General features: G+C 44.2%; 1 protein-coding gene across 1 annotated transcript in view; it reads right to left on the bottom strand.

Moving 5' to 3' along the window:
- The window catches only part of NDNF (neuron derived neurotrophic factor), a 41473-nt gene extending 38919 nt beyond the window's left edge, over positions 1–2554 (bottom strand). The window contains exon 1 of the mRNA XM_079920162.1: positions 2021–2554. The gene's annotated coding sequence lies outside the window, so the exon portion shown is untranslated. The remainder of the gene's footprint in view (positions 1–2020) is intronic.
- Positions 2555–19504: the final 16950 nt, after the last annotated feature.

The following is a 19504-nucleotide window of genomic DNA, read 5'->3' as shown; positions in this document are numbered from 1 at the left end:
TGAACTTTAAGGAGACAGATTGAGGCAAATGAGGACATTTATAAGACTGCAACCTTATAAAGTTCATGGGTTAAAACTTTGGTAAAACGACAGTATCTTTTTGACATTGATTAATTCCATGTGCAGCATGAGTGTGAGGAATTAATACCCTTTTGGTGTTTTCACTTTCTGAAACCACTGTAATAAGAGACTGACGTAAAATTAAAACCAAATATAAACATAGTCTTCAGCCAGGGTTACGGCCTTATTATCACTCTTAATAAACGATAATGAGTAATAATAAATACTGATCGCCCTCAGTACCCTCTGCTCTGCACACATATTTGCTCTCGCATCCATCCATCACGTCTTTCAGGATAATAACACAATTCAATCCCATCAAATCCTCAAAACCGCTCCCTCGGGAGGGATGTTTTATCTCTACTTCTGCAAGCCCAGGGAGGATTTTACTTGTTTGAAGGGGGCGGAGAATGGAGCGGGGTCCTATTTATTTCCATTGATAACTCCCCTGGTTCTCACAGGCGCTCAGGGATCGGGTGGGAGGAAGAGAGGAGGAGGTGCGGAGATTCCCTCCTTCAGAAAAGAAAAAGGGTTCAGGAAACGAGGCAGGAGGAGGAGGGGTGCGGGGGAAAGAGAGGGTAGCGTGTTCGGAGCGATCAGCAACGAAATGAATATATACACATATGTATTTTGCGTGATTTAGCGGGATCGAGGGATGAGGAATAAACATTTACAACCCAACTAAGTTGCTAAAAAGAACTTGGTTAAAAACACACAAACCAACCAACCCAGAAACATTTTCTCAGGTTCATTTCCCGCTCAAGGTCTTGGTGGTTTCAGGGAACTACTTTTACAGAGCAGGAGATGGACAGCGCCCCGAAGGGGACCGAGAGAGGAACCGCGACCTGACCCGAAGGACAGCTCAGCGGCAGCGCCGAGGTGCCCGCGGTGAGCTCCAGGGGCCTTGGCGACCCGTGCGGAGCGGGGGCTGGGGGCTGCGGGGAATTCTCCCGCCTCGACCTCTGGGGCCGGGAGTGTGCAGCGAGGAAGGGGTAGGAAGGGCGCACGAGGAAACGAAACAGCACCCCAAATTCAGCAGTTTGCGAAGTGCCCCCAAGAGAACAGCTGGGACCTAGAGCCAATCGTTCGGATTCCTGAGGGTCGGAGCTGCCCCGCCTGCAGTCCTGAAGGCAGCGCCAGACTCCCTCATAGACGGTGCTACGGCCGGATGCCCTGTCGCTCCAGTTGGGGCGGGAAGGAGCGTCCCCTCGGTGGCCGCTCTGCTTTCCCGGTAAAAGTAGGATCAGGTCCCAGGCCACCCCGCTGAGCTCCAGGAAGTTTCTCTAACGATGCTCGCCTACCACGCAGAGGGCAAACGAGGAGCCAGAGCGGTGGGGGGTCCGCCGGGCGAGGCCGGCGAGATCCCAACGCCCCCGGGGGCTGCGCGGCTCCGGACCGCCCGCCAGGAACCTGCGCCACCCCGCCGGCGGGCGAGCCCCGCGCGCTGTCCTGACTTCTCGCTTTTCGCCTCACACGCAGACGCGCCCTGCAAGACCCCACCAGCCCCGCAGGCTTTCTCCAGCGGCCGACGGAGGGCATGAACCAGGGGAGGGAGGCAGCAGCCCTCCCGGCGGGCGGGCAAAGAAAGTGTCCAGGCCGAGTCGGGGATAAGGGCTCGGGGGCGGCTCCCCGGACTCCGCCGCCCCCTGGGCACCGGACCCCGTGCCCCCGGCCTATGCACTCTCTGCGTCTCCTCCCAGCACCGCTGGGGCCGCCCAGCCACGAAGCCAGCCTGGAGAACTGAGGGAGACCTGCTCCACGCCCCTCACGCCCTCGGCTCCTCGGGAGCCGGCGCCCTCGCCCTGCTGTGACCGAGAACCTAGCGGGGCCCCACCAAGTGAGGAGACGCGCGCCTCCACCCCCATCCCAGACGAGCCCTCGGGTGCGAACGCTTCTTGCGCCAGGTCTCGGGTGGCGGGCTAAGGCGTCGGACGTCGGGGGTTTTTCTCTCGCAACTTACCTTACAAAAAATGTTTTCCTGTGGGGAAGAGGAAATATCCCTTCCCGAAGTGTGATGGGGCCACGTCCCCGGCTCCGGCCAAGATGCTAAGCACCAGTACTCAGAAACCAAAGGGACTTGGGGGAGGTGGGTGGAGGAGGAAGCGGATAAAGGAGAAAAATGAAATGGGCCGAAGTGTCCCAACTTTGCGGCCGGCGCTGCAAACTTCAAAGGCGGGCGAGGGCTGGCGGCGCGCGGCCGCCGAAGTTGCTGCGAAGTGGCGCAGGGAGAAGCGCAGAACTGGGGGGATCCCGGGGCAGAGCGAGGGAGAGGCGGAAGGTCCTTTTAAAAGGCAGGGAGAGTGCGGGGGCCGGGCGGCGGGAGGATGCTGCAGCTGAGAGGGGAGCCGGCGCGGGCTCCACGGGCGGCCGCTCTGGGCACCGGCTCCAGGCTGGAGCGCCGCGCGGGGAGAGCTGGGCGCACGGGGCGGCGGCGTGTGAGCGGCTCGGTTCGCTCCGCTCTCTCGCGGCTCGGAGCTGGGAGTGTGTGATCTCTCCCGAGTGTCACTGCTGAAGCCCGGAGCCGCTCCCCTCCCGCCCCACCGCTGCCCGCCCGCCCCCTCCCTCTCTGCCCGCTGCCTCCCGCTCCGTTCCTCCCTCCCTCCCGCTGCGCGCCACCGCGCGCGCGCGCGTACACACACACGCACACACACACCCTCCCCCCCCCTCCCAAACGGACCCTCGCGGGCGGCGTCGCGGGGGGCGTACTCCCCTCCGTACCTCCCAGACAGCCGCGGGGAAGCAGAGGGAGGCCCACCGAGACCCCCTCAAAGCTACGAAACCAAGAGAGACGCATAACGGGACCATCGCCCTGTCTGGGAGACCTGGGTGCACAATAAGGGGGAACTCGGGTTGATTTGAGGGCGGGGTGGGGAGACGAACTAAATGGAGAGGTTGGAGGCGGAAGCAGAGTGTGCAAACTGTGCATTCCTGTCCCACTTTTCACCCGGCCGCCTGCCTACCACAGCCTTCAGCCGGGGAGCGCTTCCCCCTCTGCGCACTCCGAGCCTCCTCGGGTTTGAAACTCAGCAGCTGTTTTAACAATTGAAAAGCGGCCCTGCAGGACCAGAGAGACTGAGCGGAGTGTGTGAAGCCATTAAGGCTGACTAGGTAATTATGATAAGAAGTTACCTAATTTGCAACCTGGCCTGGGCGCAGGAAAGGGCTGCGGGAGGGCGGGGGGGGGGGGGGGGGCGGGGGGCGGGGCGGGACTAAGTGATTTAGTGACCTCACTTTGGCAACTTCGAACCTAGTTTTCGGCTAACCTGGTTTGTAGACCCTTGCACTTTAAGTTCTCAGAACATATAGTTTATTAAGATATAGTGTCAGGAATGAAAGAAGGAAAAATACTTGCCCGCTTCTCGTTGCCACAGAAAAATGAAGACAAGATGAAAATCAACCTTACCGAGGTAATATTCTTGTTAAATACCTGGTCACAGAGAGCAGCCCAATGCAGCTCCTTAAGTTTTGTGGCTCCTGGATGAGAACACTGCAGTAGGTGGATTTATGAAACCGATTTACTCCACAAAATCGCTTTATAAAAGCCTTAGAATTTTTAAGCGCTAAAAGCGACGTTGAGATCACTGTGCAAACGTTTTTAGCAGATGAGACAATGAGGTAGGAAAAAGGGATCTCTGGATCTCTGCTCAGAAGTTCTGGAAGAGTGGCTTCTGCACTTCTGAGGTATGGCCCCAAACAGGTCATTGGAGAACTCATTAGCAAACATTTATTAAGCACCTGCTGTGTACCATACATGTCTCGGTGCCAAGATTTCAAGGTAAGACATAGTGCTGGGCCTTTAAGAAGTTTATAGCCTTGTGGGGAGACAGAGGCATCAATGAAAATGTGATTAGTGCTATAATATGTGTTTGTACCTGTTCCTGTAGGAGCATGGAAAGGGAAGCAGCTAATTCCCCTTTAGAAGTTACTCTTGGTAGAGATTTTAGTGTAGAGTTCCGAAGCATGAGGAAGAGAATGCCAGGCAAACAAGGATGGGGGAGGAAAGGACTTCCACAAACAGAGAGAAGCAAGTGAAAAGGTTAGAAAAGTGTCAAAGTACACGGTGTGTCCTGGGAACTGGGAGAAGTTAGATGTGGCTGAATTGCCGCTGAAGCAAGCAAGGCCAGGCCACACCACACACTACAGGCCCAGAGAGCCAGAACTTTCTGGAGGTGGTACGTGGTTGGGAAACTATTAAGGGTTTTAAGCAAGGACAGAGTTTAAGGTTTTCAAATGTCATCACATACGAGTTTTGGAAAGTTACCTCTGGAATCATGGTGGAAGACAAATAGATAACAGTGAAGAGGTTATTTCCAGAGGAAAAAGTAGGCCCTAACTAGGGCAGTGAAAGTACCAGTTGGAAGATCGGGACAGCTCTAGAGATATTTAGGAAATAGTAAAGCAGGACCTAGTGGTTGATTGCACATGGAGGGTAATGCAGAGGAGGAGGAGTCTAGACTGCCTCCCAGATTTCTGGCTGGGGCAAGCAGGCAGGGGACTGTGCCATTTGTCAAGAGAAACAATGTATAGAGAGGAGGAATTTTAGGAGGAATGGGATGAGTTCTGTCTTAAACTTGTTGAGTAGGGGGTGCATTTGGGACACCTGAGTGCAGTACCTTGTAAGCAGCCAGACAAACAAAGTTCCTAGGAGAGAAGATCCAAGCTGCAGGATCCATCAGGAATTATCAGCATTCAGGTATTTCCTGAAGCCAGGGACAGGGGGAAGGCAGCCAGGGAGAGAAGACCTAGGATGGAACAGGGCAGAACACCAGTGTTCTAGGGCTGGATGGGGAAAGAGGAGCCTTTGAAAGAAACAGATGGAGACCAGAGAGGGAAGAGGAGACCAAGGAGGGAGCGGCATTGATGAAGCCGAGGAAGGAAAGGACTGGTGACCAAGGTGGAAGGCGGCAGGGTGAACAATACAACCGGGCTAAAAAGCAACTGCTACTCTTTTCAGAATGTCTCAGTGATCTTGACCTAAGCAATTGTAGTTTCTGTTGTATGTGTGTAATGGATCCAGATAATAGCAGGTAGAGAAGGTGAGATCATGGGGACAGAGAACATAGCTCATGTCCCTGGTACTTTGGCCCTGAAGGGAAGGAGAGAGATGATGAGAAAAGCATTTTTGTAGTTGTACTTCTGTTTGTTTTCCTGATTTGATATACCTGGTCTTAATTGCACAGTGCTGAGGCGAAAGCAGGTGGAGAGAGAAAGGCAGAATAGTCTATGAAGTTCTCTGAGGATCTGTTCCCGCCTCAGTGCAGTGGTGGCACCAGTATCTCCCTGGTGAATCTCACAGTGTTGATGGGAGTTCAGATAAACCAGGCATTAAGATAGTGATTTAAAATTGCCATTGGGGAGAAACTGAGTCCAAAAGATGTTAAAGTGACTTATTAAATCAGCCAATTAATGACAGACTGAGGAGTCTATGGGGAAAGTTCTATAAAAACTCTGTGAAAGGTTTTTTTTGGTTTTTTTTTTTGCGGTATGCGGGCCTCTCACTGTTGTGGCCTCTCCCGTTGCAGAGCACAGGCTCCGGACGCGCAGGCTCAGCGGCCATGGCTCACGGGCCCAGCCGCTCCGCGGCATGTGGGATCCTCCCAGACCGGGGCACGAACCCGTGCCCCCTGCATCGGCAGGCGGACTCTCAACCACTGCGCCACCGGGGAAGCCCCGAAAGGTATTTTTATGAAAGTTCCCCCAAATATTCCTAATTTTGAACATCAGGATTTGCATATATCAATATAGCTGTCTTCTCAAAAAATGTGTCATTGGTAAAGCCAATGGCATTGTGGGTATTTATATTTATACATGTACGGATCCTCAGTGTGTTTTGAGAGACTTGGGAGATGTACCATATCAGTTAGAACATGCGTTATTTAGTCAGACAGACTTGCATTTAATTCTAAACCCTGAGAATTATTTGCTGTGGGACAAATAGGTTAATCTCACTGAGCTTCAGTGTTGTTTTTTTCCAGTATAGAAATGGAACAAATTATAGCTGACATACAGATGTTTTGTGAGGATTAGGTACTATACTGTATTCAAGTGTTTGGCAGATATTTGATTACTTATATTTCAACTTACTTTTTTAAAATAAATTTATTTATTTATTTCTGGCTGCATTGGGTGTTGCTGCACGTGGGCTTTCTTTAGTTGCAGCATGTGGGGACTCCTCTTCGTTGCGGTGTGCGGGCTTCTCATTGCAGCGGCTTCTCTTGTTGTAGAGCACAGGCTCTAGGCACGTGGGCTCAGTAGTTGTGGCTCGTGGGCTCTAGAGTGCAGGCTCAGTAGTTGTGGCGCACGGGCTTAATTGCTCCACGGCATGTGGGATCTTCCTGGAGGGCTCAAACCCATGTCTCCTGCATTGGCAGGCAGATTCTTAACCACTGTGCCACCATGGAAGCCCTCAATTTACCTTTAAACTATGAAATTCATAAATATTCAGTCAATTGGGAAAAAATTAAAAGTCCAAGACTATTATAAACTTAAGAGTGTAATTTAAGTCTATTTAAGAGAAGTCCTAGTTCAAGCCCTTGTCTCAAGGCAGCAGTCCTCAGAGTGTGGTCCCCAGAACCGTGGAGGGGTGGGGCATGAGACCCTTTCAGGGAGATCTGTAAGGCCAAGGTACTATCATATTAGCTCGAAGATGGTAATTTGCCTTTTTTACTGTGTTGACATTTGCGCTAATATCAATAGTACAAAAGCAATAGCGGGTAAAACTGCTAACATCTTAGCGTGAATCAAGGCAGTGGCACCAAACCGTACTAGTAGTTACTGTCGTCTCCACTGCTACAAATGTCAGTTTCTCCTAAGAATGCCTTTGATGCAGTAGAAATTATTCATTTCATTAAATTTTAACCCTTGACTTTGTCTTTTTAATATTCTGTATAGCAAAGTGAGAGACACACATAAAGCTTTTCTGCTGCATACAGTGTTTGTCCTGAATTAAGACCCTTGTGTAATTGAGTTGTGAGCTAAACTAGTTGTTGTTTTTTTTCATGAAACATATTTTTCCTTGAAAGAACAACTGACAGACAAGCTATGGTTATTCACAGTTGATGTTTGGCAGACACTTTTTTTCAAAACAAATTAAGTGAGCCTGTCACTTCAAGGTAAACAACTGGCAGTATTTATTTTCAATGAAAAATTTGAGCTTTCAAGGAAAAAAAAATATAGAAATTAGAAAACTTGTATCTGCTACCATGAGCTTGACAGGCTCATAAACATAAACTCTTTTCTAATAGGATTGTGGCCTTTTTAATTAATGTGGTTTTTTGATATTGTACAATGAAATGTCTTGATATTTGGAAGTCTGCTTATGCAGTGCACCAGTATTTTCCAAATGACCAATAATGTGTGATGTTCTAAAATCATGCATTAGTTACAGATCCATTCAAAGCCCAAGACAGACCAATGAATTTTTTTTTTTTTTTTTTTTGCGGTTCGCGGGCCTCTCACTGCTGTGGCCTCTCCCGTTGCGGAGCACAGGCTCCGGACGCGCAGGCTCAGCGGCCATGGCTCATGGGCCTGGCCGCTCCACGGCATGTGGGATCCTCCCGGACCGGGGCATAGAACCCGTGTCCCCTGCATCGGCAGGAGGACTCTCAACCACTGCGCCACCAGGGAAGCCCAGACCAATGAATTTTAATATAAGAGTATGAAACGTTAACTGATGTCGTTTCACATTCCGTATTGCAATTATAAAGTTTAAGAAACTACCACTTGTTGAGTTTTCGTATAGCACCAAAGAAAAATATGCAGAATTATTTGAAAACGTTATTAAACTGTTATTTCATTTTCCAACTACATATCTGTGTGAAACCAGATATTCCTCATTTGCTTCAAACAAAACAGCATATCGCAACAGATTGAATACAGAAGCGATAGGAGAATCCAGCTGTCTTCTACTAAGCCGAACATTAAAGAGACTTGCAAAAAATATAAAACAATGCCACTTTTCTTACTAGATTATTTTCTTTGGAAAATATATGTTATTTTCAGAAAAACATGATGCAATTTATGCTAACATAGTAGATATGCTATAGTTATTTTAAAATAAATTTAAAAAATTTTCTGTTTTAATTCCTAATATGTTGAATACTGATAGAAATAATCCATATAAACAAAAACTGCTTGGGATCCTCAACGATTCTAAGATCCTCAGTGATTCTTAGTGGTTCTTGAGAACCACTGCCTTATAGAACAGGCCTAATCATGAAAATAGATGGAAAGATCATCAAAGCCTTATCATAGTGTTCTGCCTAATGATTGGCCAACACCTCACATGCATTTATTTGTCCAACATATTTCTTATTTTACACAAATATACATAGACCCTTCTATACATATACTTAACTCTATAGAGTGTTGTAGTGGACATTTCTACACTGGGGACTGGAACAAAAGAACTGGTGGAAACCATCATACAAATACAAGTTTGGATAAAACAGTATCACGCCATGCCTGGGCATTCTACTGAATCAGTTTCAGGCATTCTTTTGTTTGTTGGCTCAGTTTTCAATCCCTTCCCTACTCCACCCTCTCCATGGCAGAGGCTGTTACACAATTCTTGAAGTAGGACTCTAAATTCCCTTCAAAATTAATGATTACCTCTGATTTGATGACTCTTACACACAGAACCAATGTTAAGTGGAAACCTTAAGCCTGAGTTACCCCTCATTCTTCATGAGGGCATTTATTCACTTAATAAATACTTGTTGAGCACCTACTATATTTCTGGCACTATGCTAGCTGCTGGGAAGAAAAGGATAAGCAGGGCACTTGCTCTCAGGAATCTAGTCTAGTGGAGAGTTAGGTAATTACCATGTAATGTAATAAGTGAGTAGTGAGGTGCTGTGCAAATCCATGAGAAATTGGAGTGGAGTGTCAGGGGAAGATTCTTGGGAAAAGTAGCATCTGAAAAATAGAGACCCAGAGAATGTGTCAGTCATCTTGGGTTAAAGGATGGCGGAGTGGAGTCAATGAGGGTTTGAAGCAAGAGGGAACAGCATAGTCTATGACATATTCAGAAAGTGTTACCAAGAAACCCACTACTATAGGAAATTACCTTAATTTTAAAGGTATAGATAAGATCAACATATTTTTCTTGAGTTTTAGTTTGTGTGAGAACTAGAATGGGATATTTTAAAACCATTATAGTACATTTAAATACATTTAATTTAAATCAGAATTACCATTATCTTACAAAAGAAACACTGGATTAAAAAAAAGATTAAAAATTTTATTAGAAACCTCAAACGCAATTTTGCGTGGCTTTCCAAAGATTAACTTAGTGCATCAAAAAAGAATGTTTTTATTGTTACCTTGTTCAAGGCACTGAACTCAATGCTAAAGAGATAAAAAAAAAATCTAAAGCATAGTGTTTGCCCAGGAAAAGTCTGTAAGATGAGTTCAGACATATTTTCTTTCCTTCCTTTAGACATTCAGTAAATATTTATTGAGTGCCTATTGCCTGACTGATCCTGAGGATGTATTATTAAAAAGACAGATGTCACCCCTGCCCTCAGAGAGCATATAGCACAATAGCAACAAGTCAGTTGGCTTTCAAATATTGGTCCCAACATCAGACACCAAGTGATAGTTCCAAGGGAGTAGTAAAAATTGCAGGACGTAACTTTTTCACCATTGGGAAAAGTTTGAATTAAGGGAGAGGAGACTGAGAACATCAAAGCCACAGAAGTGTCATTGGAAGAGGTTCAGAGGAAGGAAATACCAAGATGCATTAAGAGGCAGAAAATAGACTAGTTTAGCTGGGATGGGTTTGATAATGGAATTCATGGAATTAATATAGAAAAAGAAATCGGATACGTAGGTTGGGTAGATTGGAGTGACCACGTTATAAGGTGAGGTTTGGGCTTCATTCCTCTTGGCAAGGAGTATAACCTAAACAAATAAAACATTAAAGCAAGCATTGTTTGCCACACTTAACAAGGACACTCCTGGTTTGTAAAAGAGGCATTCTTTTGATTATAATAAATAGGCTCTTCTTACATAAAATCCCCTATTGTTTCACTTCAAAGTGCAGTCTTCCTTGGTATCCTTGGGGGATTGGTTCCAGGACCCGCTGTGAATATTGAAATCCTCCGATGCTCAGGTCCCACAGTCGGCCTTTCATATCCGTGATTCCTCATCCCTTGATTCAACCAAGCTAGGTTCATGTGGCGCTGTAGTATTTATTAAAAAAAATCCACAATCCACGTATAAGTGGACCTGCACAGTTCAAGCTCGTGTTGTTCAAGGGTCCACTGTATATATCTGCTTGTTCATTGCATTTCCTGTGAACAATTTTTCTAGTTGATATACTACACTTTATCAGTTATGTGATAGAAACACTAAAGTATTTTTTAATGTCAATCCAGAAAAACATTTCCTGAGTGCATCCTATGTTCTAGAAGAAGGAATCCACTGGTGACATTGAGTCTCAGCCTGTGGTATTCCACCACTGTACTTTGATCCAGGCTGGTTGACCAAATCGACATGGATTGCCATTTTCAGTAGCCTGCACTGTGTCAATTATGTAGAAAGAGCAGACCATGCAAGACAAACTAGCAGCACCGTAGTGAGGGTACTGATGATATGTGCACACCCGCAAAAAGAGACGCGAAAACACTAGGCCAGTCCGGGGCAGAAAAAGGGCTGAAAGGAATAGGGGTGGGGAGGTATTCTTAGATATAACAGTGAGTCCAGGATTGTGTGATTAATATGTTCTTATAATTTGGGATAATTTAAAAATTGCTTTATTTTCTACCTCGCATGGCTTGTTTAGACACAGTTAAAAAGAAAATTCTTTCACGTAGGAAGATTGGCCCAAGCGCCTGATAGCTACATGCCAGTGATGTCATACCACCTTAAGACCACTCAGACACAAAGCCCGGTTATTTTATTTTATTTTTTTTAGATTTATCAATTATATTTATATCAAATAATCAGCTTTTATTTTCTTTGATTTTTCTCCAGAGCCCTCTATTTTCTTCTTCTTTTTTTAACATCTTTATTGGAGTATAATTGGTTTACAATGTTGTGTTAGTTTCTGCTGTATGACGAAGTGAATCAGCTATATGTATACATACATCCCCATATCCCCTCCCTCTAGCGTCTCCCTCCCACCCCTCTATGTGGTCACAAAGCCCAGTTATTTTTGTAATGTTTTGAAGCTGAATGGCATCGATAGAGTGGAAGGAACACAGGCTTCTGAATCAGAGGTCTTGCGTACAGTTTCCTACATTGCCCCTTAACGACTTGGAGACTGTGTGACTTGGAAAGTTGTTTAATCTCTCTCAAGCTCTGTTTTATCATCTGTAAAATGGGAATAATAAAATTTCCCTGAGAGGAATTTTAGTGTCAGAATTAAACAGTTTTGAATATGTAAAGTGCCGGATATATAAATAGGCACTAAATAACTGCCCATTCTTATTCCCTGGCTTCAACTTGCCTGAAAACACATAATACATTTGCCCCTGCCTAATCAGAAGGCCATTTGTAAGTGAAAAAAATGAAATGAATGGAATCATCGAGAACCTGGGCATTAGGATGACCAAAATGAGCAATTTCAGGTTTATAAAATGTGCTATATCGAATACTCCTCCCTTTACAAATTTTTATCTAGTTTATTCCTTAAAACAAAGACTGAAAAACATTATTTTCCACATTTCACTGATGAGGAAACTGAGGTTTAGGGACACAAGTGACCTGAACCTCATTCTGTCTGACCCCAGATCCTCTGCTCTTAACCAGCTCCCCAGGCTGTCCAGGTATATTACTTGGAACCTCTCTATCAACTGTTTTCACATATTCATTTCTCTTTTTGGTTCTGTCATGTTAATAGACAATAATAAAAAAAAGATTTGACCACAGAATTTGAGTTGGTGGCTCCTTGGCACTCTCTAAGAGCAAATTTAATCACACACACTGTTTTCACAAAGTGTACGAATTCATCAATTCCAGCCACAAACTTCTCAGGTCACGAGTCTGGAAGATTAAACCAGAGGGAAGTGGAATAGTCCAACCTGATTTAGCTGCCTGAGTCTTTTACTTGAAAACCATTGAAACTCCATCCAGTTGACACAGTATGGATGCTTCCCTAATGGTACTTGACAAACTGGCTTGTCCATGAAAAACAGTGTGGCTAGGCGGGCTAACATAATTTTTAAAAATCTTCACATGTGCAGCTCATAAAAAGCAGACATGAGTATATATACCTTTGATTCAACCAGTTTCCATTACAAGGAACTTGTTAACCCTAGACGTCAATTACTGGAAAAAAAAAAAGAAAAAGGCATCCCCGCATTAACCTTTTGTCCGTCTAATCCCTGTTGTTAGGTGGTTTCTACACACCTCTACTGTTACTGCTCACTAGTCCCCACAAGAGCCAGCATCAGTAGGTATTGTTATGATGCCCATTTTAGAGATGAGGCTACTGAGGCTGTCAGAACTTGTCCTGTTTCTTGCCAAGAAGAAATTTGAACCCAGGCAGTGCTATTGGCTATGACACCCTCTTGGCCCCCTTTTGGAATCGATTCAAGGTAGTCCCTTACAAATGTGGGGAATGAACTAAAGAATTCAGAACAAGCCAAGTCCAGTCACATCAACATCCATTTTAACTAGTTTTTAGTAGTGTGGCATATCCAAAGTTCCCTTTGAGAAAATGAAACTTTTCTTGGATAGAATAACATAATGTTAAAAAATCTGTTAAGTTTCTCAGTGTGCAGTAACAGACTCAAACATTAAATTCCTTATTGGATTAGACCAGTTAACACTGGATTTTGTCACATTTCTACTTTAAATGCCACATCTAGGAAACAAATGTATTTTTTTTAAAACATCTTTATTGGAGTATAATTGCTTTACAATGGTGTGTTACTTTCTGCTTTATAACAAAGTGAATCAGCTATACATATACATATATCCCCATATCTCCTCCCTCTTGCATCTCCCTCCCTCCCACCCTCCCTATCCCACCCCTCTAGGTGGTCAAAAAGCACTGAGCTGATCTCCCTGTGCCTTGTGGCTGCTTCCCACTAGCTATCTATTTTACCTTTGGTAGTGTATATATGTCCATGCCACTCTCTCACTTCGTCCCAGCTTACCCTTCCCCCTCCCTGTGTCCTCAAGTCCATTCTCTACGTCTGTGTCTTTATTCCTGTCCTGCCCCTAGGTTCTTCAGAACCTTTTTTTTTTTTTTTTTAGATTCCATATATATGTGTTAGCATATGGTATTTGTTTTTCTCTTTTTGACTTACTTCACTCTGTAGGACAGACTCTAGGTCCATCTACCTCACTACAAATAATTCAATTTCATTTCTTTTTATGGCTGAGTAATATTCCATTGTATATATGTGCCACATCCTCTTTATCCATTCACCTGTCGATGGACACTTAGGTTGCTTCCATGTCCTGGCTATTGTAAATAGTGCTGCAGTGAACACTGTGGTACATGACTTTTTTTGAATTATGGTTTTCTCAGGGTATATGCCCAGTAGTGGGATTGCTGGGTCATATGGTAGTTCTATTTTTAGTTTTTTTTTTAATATAAATTTATTTATTTATTTTTGGCTGTGTTGTGTGTTCGTTTCTGTGTGAGGTCTTTCTCTAGTTGCGGCGAGTGGGGGCCACTCTTCATCGCGGTGCACGGGCCTCTCACTATCGCAGCCTCTCTTGTTGCGGAGCACAGGCTCCAGACGTGCAGATTCAGTAGTTGTGGCTCACGGGCCCAGTTGCTCCGTGGCATGTGGGATCTTCCCAGATCAGGGCTCGAACCTGTGTCCCCTGCATTGGCAGGCAGATTCTCAACCACTGCGCCACCAGGGAAGCCCCTATTTTTAGTTTTTTAAGGAACCTCCATACTGTTCTCCATAGTGGCTATATCAATTTACATTCCCACCAACAGTGCAAGAGGGTTCCCTTTTCTCCATACCCTCTGCAGCATTTATGAAACAAATGTATTAATATTTAATCCATTGTGCCAAATCAGATTCTATTATAAAACGACATCAAATATGAATCACTACCCTGTAAAATTCAAAATCTGTATGTGCAAGGTAATAAGAAACATAGGTGGTTCTTGTTCCCTGAGAATAACTTCTCAACAATCTTATGCTCTGTTGAAGGAAAATATTGCATTATTTTGAGTCATTTAAAGGAATAAAGCCAGTTTTCTAGATAATAAATTGTAAATGAACCACTGAAAGTATTTTGGGAAAACAGCTTTCATTCTGGTAGAGTCTGATGTGAATCTGAAAACTCTTGGTGTTTGTTACAAAGGAAAATTTTGATTTTTGTTAATGTAAACTTAGATTATCTAGTCTAAACCTGCTTCATTTCTTCAGATCGATCCTTATATGACATATTATCTCCATAAATATTACCTATTTAGAACCTTGAATTTTTCTCTTTTGTCTTCCTAGCGTTTTATCAGTAACTGTCTATATTTCTAAGTCTATAAATTTCTATGAATGTGCTAATCATACTGGTATCATATCACTTCCAATCCCCAAACCTTAGACTACTCAGTCAAAATCTGAGGGAATTCCTATGGTGAAGAAACAAAACTTAGGGGCTGGACATTTTTCTGCAATTAAAAGAGAATAACATCATGAAAATTCAAATAGGTTGGAAACTCAGTGGTCATTTGAAACACTAAACTCCAAAGAACTCATTTGTACATCTGTCAAAACATAGAAAAATCATTCTGAGTTTGAAAGAACTTTTCAAAGACCTTATCTGTGTGGGAAATTGCACACCAACCTATGAGGAATATGTAATTTGTGTTAAACACAAAGTCTCATTCAAGAACTAAAGATAATCTTATATCCGATCAATTCTAGACCAGAAATTTTGTAATTTATTTCTAGTGAGAATGTTCTTAAGGGAATAGGTGATACAAATCAAGCAGGATCCAAGTGCAGAAAGAACTTCAGAAGTGCAAAAATGTTTGATTCTCTTCATCTTTACATGAGCAAATACATTTACAAATCCCCTACTTGCTCTTCCTCTGTATTTCAAGGCAAGTCTAGCAAAACACATGTAGGGGGAGAAACACAATAAAATGAAGAATAAAGGTGATGGGAAGTAGGAATAAAAAGGAGAGAGAAAAGTGAAGAGAAGACAAAATAGTAGTTAAGAACTTAAAATAGAGAGTGATGAGAAAATAAAGACACGTAGTAAAGTGATTAGGGTTAAGGTTAGTCAGTAGTGGGCATGGGGGCCGGAAAATACAGAGTGCATCAGAGGAGTCGAGAAACCCAAGAAAAAAGGAAAAGTATGTGACTTAGCACCAAATCTAGAGGTAACATCACAGAGTCAATACTTACGTAATAAGAAAACAAAAACATACACCTACATTTACTGGGAGGCAGAGTAGCATATTTCAAGATTTTGCATCTCACTATCAGTTAGAGAAGCTTCAAAGAGCTGCTTCATTTTCATGGGCAATTTGAGTGAAAAGAAGGAAGATAGAAAACGGAAGTGGGGAGGATTTTGAAGTTAGAGGGGTCCTACTGGTAAAAGGAGAGAAACTAAACTGGATTGTGTATTTTCACTGAGTGGGATTTGAGCCAATATGCCTTACAGTAGAATTTCCCAAAAGTTTTCCATATTTAAACACAGACTTTACTATTACTTACTTGATCTGTTTAAACTGTAGACCTTCTTTTTTTTTTTTTACTAAATAGCTTATTTAAAAAGGAAATTAACAACCTAAACAGTAATATCTGTTTCACATGCTAGTTATGTTTTTTTTCTCATACACATTAAAATAAATAAAATATTTGCTATGGAACCACTTAAAATAATATCTCATGCCGTTGCTGCTTTGCATGCATGGAAAGTGAGATAGTCCTAGGCTATGAGGAAGGCAGGGAGGACTCTTGTCTGATCCACAGCAGTGGGAAGCTCTTGAAAGACCCTAAAGAAGTAGGAAATACAGGAGAGCAATGGGCAGTGAGCCCCCGAGGCCTGCAAGAAAGGGGGAGAGATGAGGAAATAGCCCCTTGAGGTCTGGCATGGAGGTCACACAATGTTACTTCTGCCTCATTCTATTGATGAAAGAAACTCACAGAGCCAGCCCAGATTCAAGAGGTGAGGAAGTAGACTCCACTTTTTTTTTTTTTTTAATATTTATTTATTTGGCTGCGCTGGGTCTTAGTTGTGGCACATGGGATCTTCGTTGCTATGTGCAGGATCTTCGTTGCAGCATGTGGAATCTCTTAGTTGCGGCATGCGGGCTCCCAGTTGAGGCATGCATGAGGGATCCAGCTCCCCAACCAGGGATCGAACCCGGGCCCCCTTCATTGGGAGCATGTCGTCTTAACCACTGGACCACCAGGGAGGTCCCTAGACTCCACTTCTTTTTTTTAAATTAATTAATTAATTTATTTTTGGCTGTGTTGGGTCTTCGTTTCTGTGCAAGGGCTTTCTCTAGTTGCGGCAAGTGGGGGCCACTCTTCATCGCGGTGCGTGGGCCTCTCACATTCATAGAAATTTATAGACTTAGAAATATAGACAGTTACTGATAAAACGCTAGGAAGACAAAAGAGAAAAATTCAAGGTTCTAAATAGGTAATATTTATGGAGAGAATATGTCATATAAGGATCGATCTGAAGAAATGAAGCAGGTTTAGACTAGATAATCTAAGTTTATAATCTCTTGTTGGGAGCACAGGCTCTAGACGCGCAGGCTCAGTAGTTGTGGCTCACGGGCCTAGCTGCTCCGTGGCATGTGGGATCTTCCCAGACCAGGGCTCGAACCTTTGTCCACTGCATTGGCAGGCAGATTCTCAACCACTGCGCCACCAGGGAAGCCCTAGACTCCACTTCTTGATGGAAGAATCTGTAAAGAATTTGTGGCCATTTTTGTTTTTTTGTTTTTGCGGTATGCGGGCCTCTCACTGTTGTGGCCTCTCCCGTTGTGGAGCACAGGCTCCGGACGCGCAGGCTCAGCGGCCATGGCTCACGGGCCCAGCCGCTCCGTGGCATGTGGGATCTTCCCGGACCGGGGCACGAACCCGTGTCCCCTGCATCGGCAGGCGGACTCTCAACCACTGCGCCACCAGGGAAGCCCTGTGGCCATTTTTTTTTTTTTTTTTTTTTTTTTGCGGTAGGCGGGCCTCTCACTGCCGTGGCCTCTCCCGTTTCGGAGCACAGGTCCCGGACGCGCAGGCTAAGCGGCCATGGCTCACGGGCCCAGCCACTCCACGGCATGTGGGATCCTCCCGGACCGGGGCACAAACCCGTGTCCCCTGCATCGGCAGGCGGACTCTCAGCCACTGCGCCACCAGGGAAGCCCCCTGTGGCCATTTTTAATCTACCTCAACTCACAGGCTCAAAAACTCAAGAGAGGGTCATCAACATAATTCAAAAGAGGTGATATTAATTTGAAATATCATTTTTGTGTTCTTTTGAAGCTATAATATGTTTGGGGCTAAGTTTAACAGAATTAGGTCAGTAGAAGAAGAGTATAGCAACAGGTTTATTCTAACTCTCACTTTTATTTTGGGATGCCAGTTCTTATAGATCGTACACACACTCACAGAAACACACACACACACCTCCAGGTCCATTATAGGTTTCTTGTACTATCTTTGTTCAAGAGAACTAGAAAATCAGTTTTATAATACGAATGGGAAGAACCAGATTAAAGGCCAACTTAATTGATTTTAACCTAAAGTAAACACAAAATGTCTTGTTTTTAAATGGCATCTCTCAGTGGGTGAAACACGTAATTCAGGCATCTCAAGAGACAGATATTCACTTAAGGTAGAGGAATAGTTCTGCTTCAGCGTGGAGATGGAGAGATGATTTATATTCCACTAAATTCATTCTTAACTGAGAGTAATATTATGGTGTTTTATCAAAATCTTCTAATATATTTGTTATCTCAAAAGCATAGAAGAGAATAACTTATAAATTCTACTGACCAATGTTTGAGAAGCTGTGGACAGTTCCCAGGTCTTCCTAAAACAAGGATGGACTCTTCATTTTTCACCTCTCGGGTTTGGGAATGATTCTCTTTTCAAAGGTTCCCCTTTGAATACATAACGTTTTTCACTCCGCTTTGTACCTCCCTCCTTCTCCCTCCCCGCTTTGTTGTGTTGAGGAGCTGGCAAAACAGGTTTCTGCTTTGCCAGCTGCTCTGGAATGGGCTCTGCCGATGGAGGATGGGGTGAGAGTGCAGGGTTGGAGGACAGAGAAGGGGCACTGCCTTCCTCAGTGCTTCCTGTTTCATTCCCACTGCTGCTTTTGCTTCCTGTGCCCTCAGACTTCACCCAGTGGGGCTTCTCCACTTGGCCATGGTGGTATTTTGTAGTAGCAGCAATGGATGCCCGTTTGCGGTTTTCCTGGCCTGTAGAGTCAGCCTCATCACATCCCATCAGAAACACCAGCATCCTGTCCTTAGAGGTCCAGGTCACAGGTCAGACACAGCAGCATGAGTTTAACTGTGTCTCATCCTCAGAGATCTGAGTTTCAGCTCCACCAAACTCCTTCATGCTTCTAATTCCAGGCTTGTAGGTTTGAACAGTTCCACCTCTTCTCTTTGTGCTCAGGGGAACCCTCTGCTTTCTCACTTGCTACCTCTGGGAGACCTCCAAGTTCCCTTTGTGCCCTTTTCAGTTCTCCAACACCTGGTTATATTACATTCTCTCTATTTAAAGAACAGACAGGGTTTCTGTCTTTTGATTGGACCCTGACTGAATAAGTGACTACAGACTAACACAGATGATCACTTAAAACATTAATCTTGATCATTTTAAGTGTGATCTTCAAAATTCAGGATGTACCTACCAGAAGACTTCAAAGAATACAATCTTTAAGTTTCAGGGTTTACAACGCTCATTTGAAGTAGTTTAATATTAGAGACGCTCTCTAATATTTAAAGCCACATACTTAAGCTACTGAAGACTTTTTACCTAAAGATTTGGAAGAGCTTGGTATAATGACACTTAATTAATCTGAGTTATATAATCTTGTGAATGTGATAGGATGTAAATGTCACACAAAAGTCAGCCAAAGGTTAAGATGGTTTCAAGTAGTGTACAAACAACTATTTCAAGCAAATATAGGGGAAAATCCAAATAAATCATTTCATATATATCAAAGTTGAGCAAGGGCAAGTGGAAGAAAAAAAGTAAAACAACTGATTTTCAGTGGATTGTGGCTTCAGTTGGAATGTGTGAGAATAGGGACCATTTAGTTATTGTGGTTCTGAGCAGAAGATGTAGCATCTTTGGGCTTCACTGGGCCCTCTGCTCCCTGGAGGGATTGTGCGCTGAAAATGATGGCTTTTTCAGACTTAGGACAGAATCCTTCTCAGTGACTGAGTACCTCTTAATAGTAAATACGGTTAACAGTGCAAGGTGGCCAGCTATAAGTGTCAGCCCTGGGTGTTGCTGGCTTTAAAAGTGTGAAGTGGAACCTTAGGCTGGAGGAA

This window comes from Stenella coeruleoalba, assembly GCF_951394435.1.
Source record: "Stenella coeruleoalba genome assembly, chromosome: 4".
Lineage (NCBI taxonomy): Eukaryota > Metazoa > Chordata > Mammalia > Artiodactyla > Delphinidae > Stenella > Stenella coeruleoalba.
The sequence above is the reverse complement of the archived record's forward strand: the minus strand, read 5'-3'. Positions and strand labels throughout refer to the sequence as shown.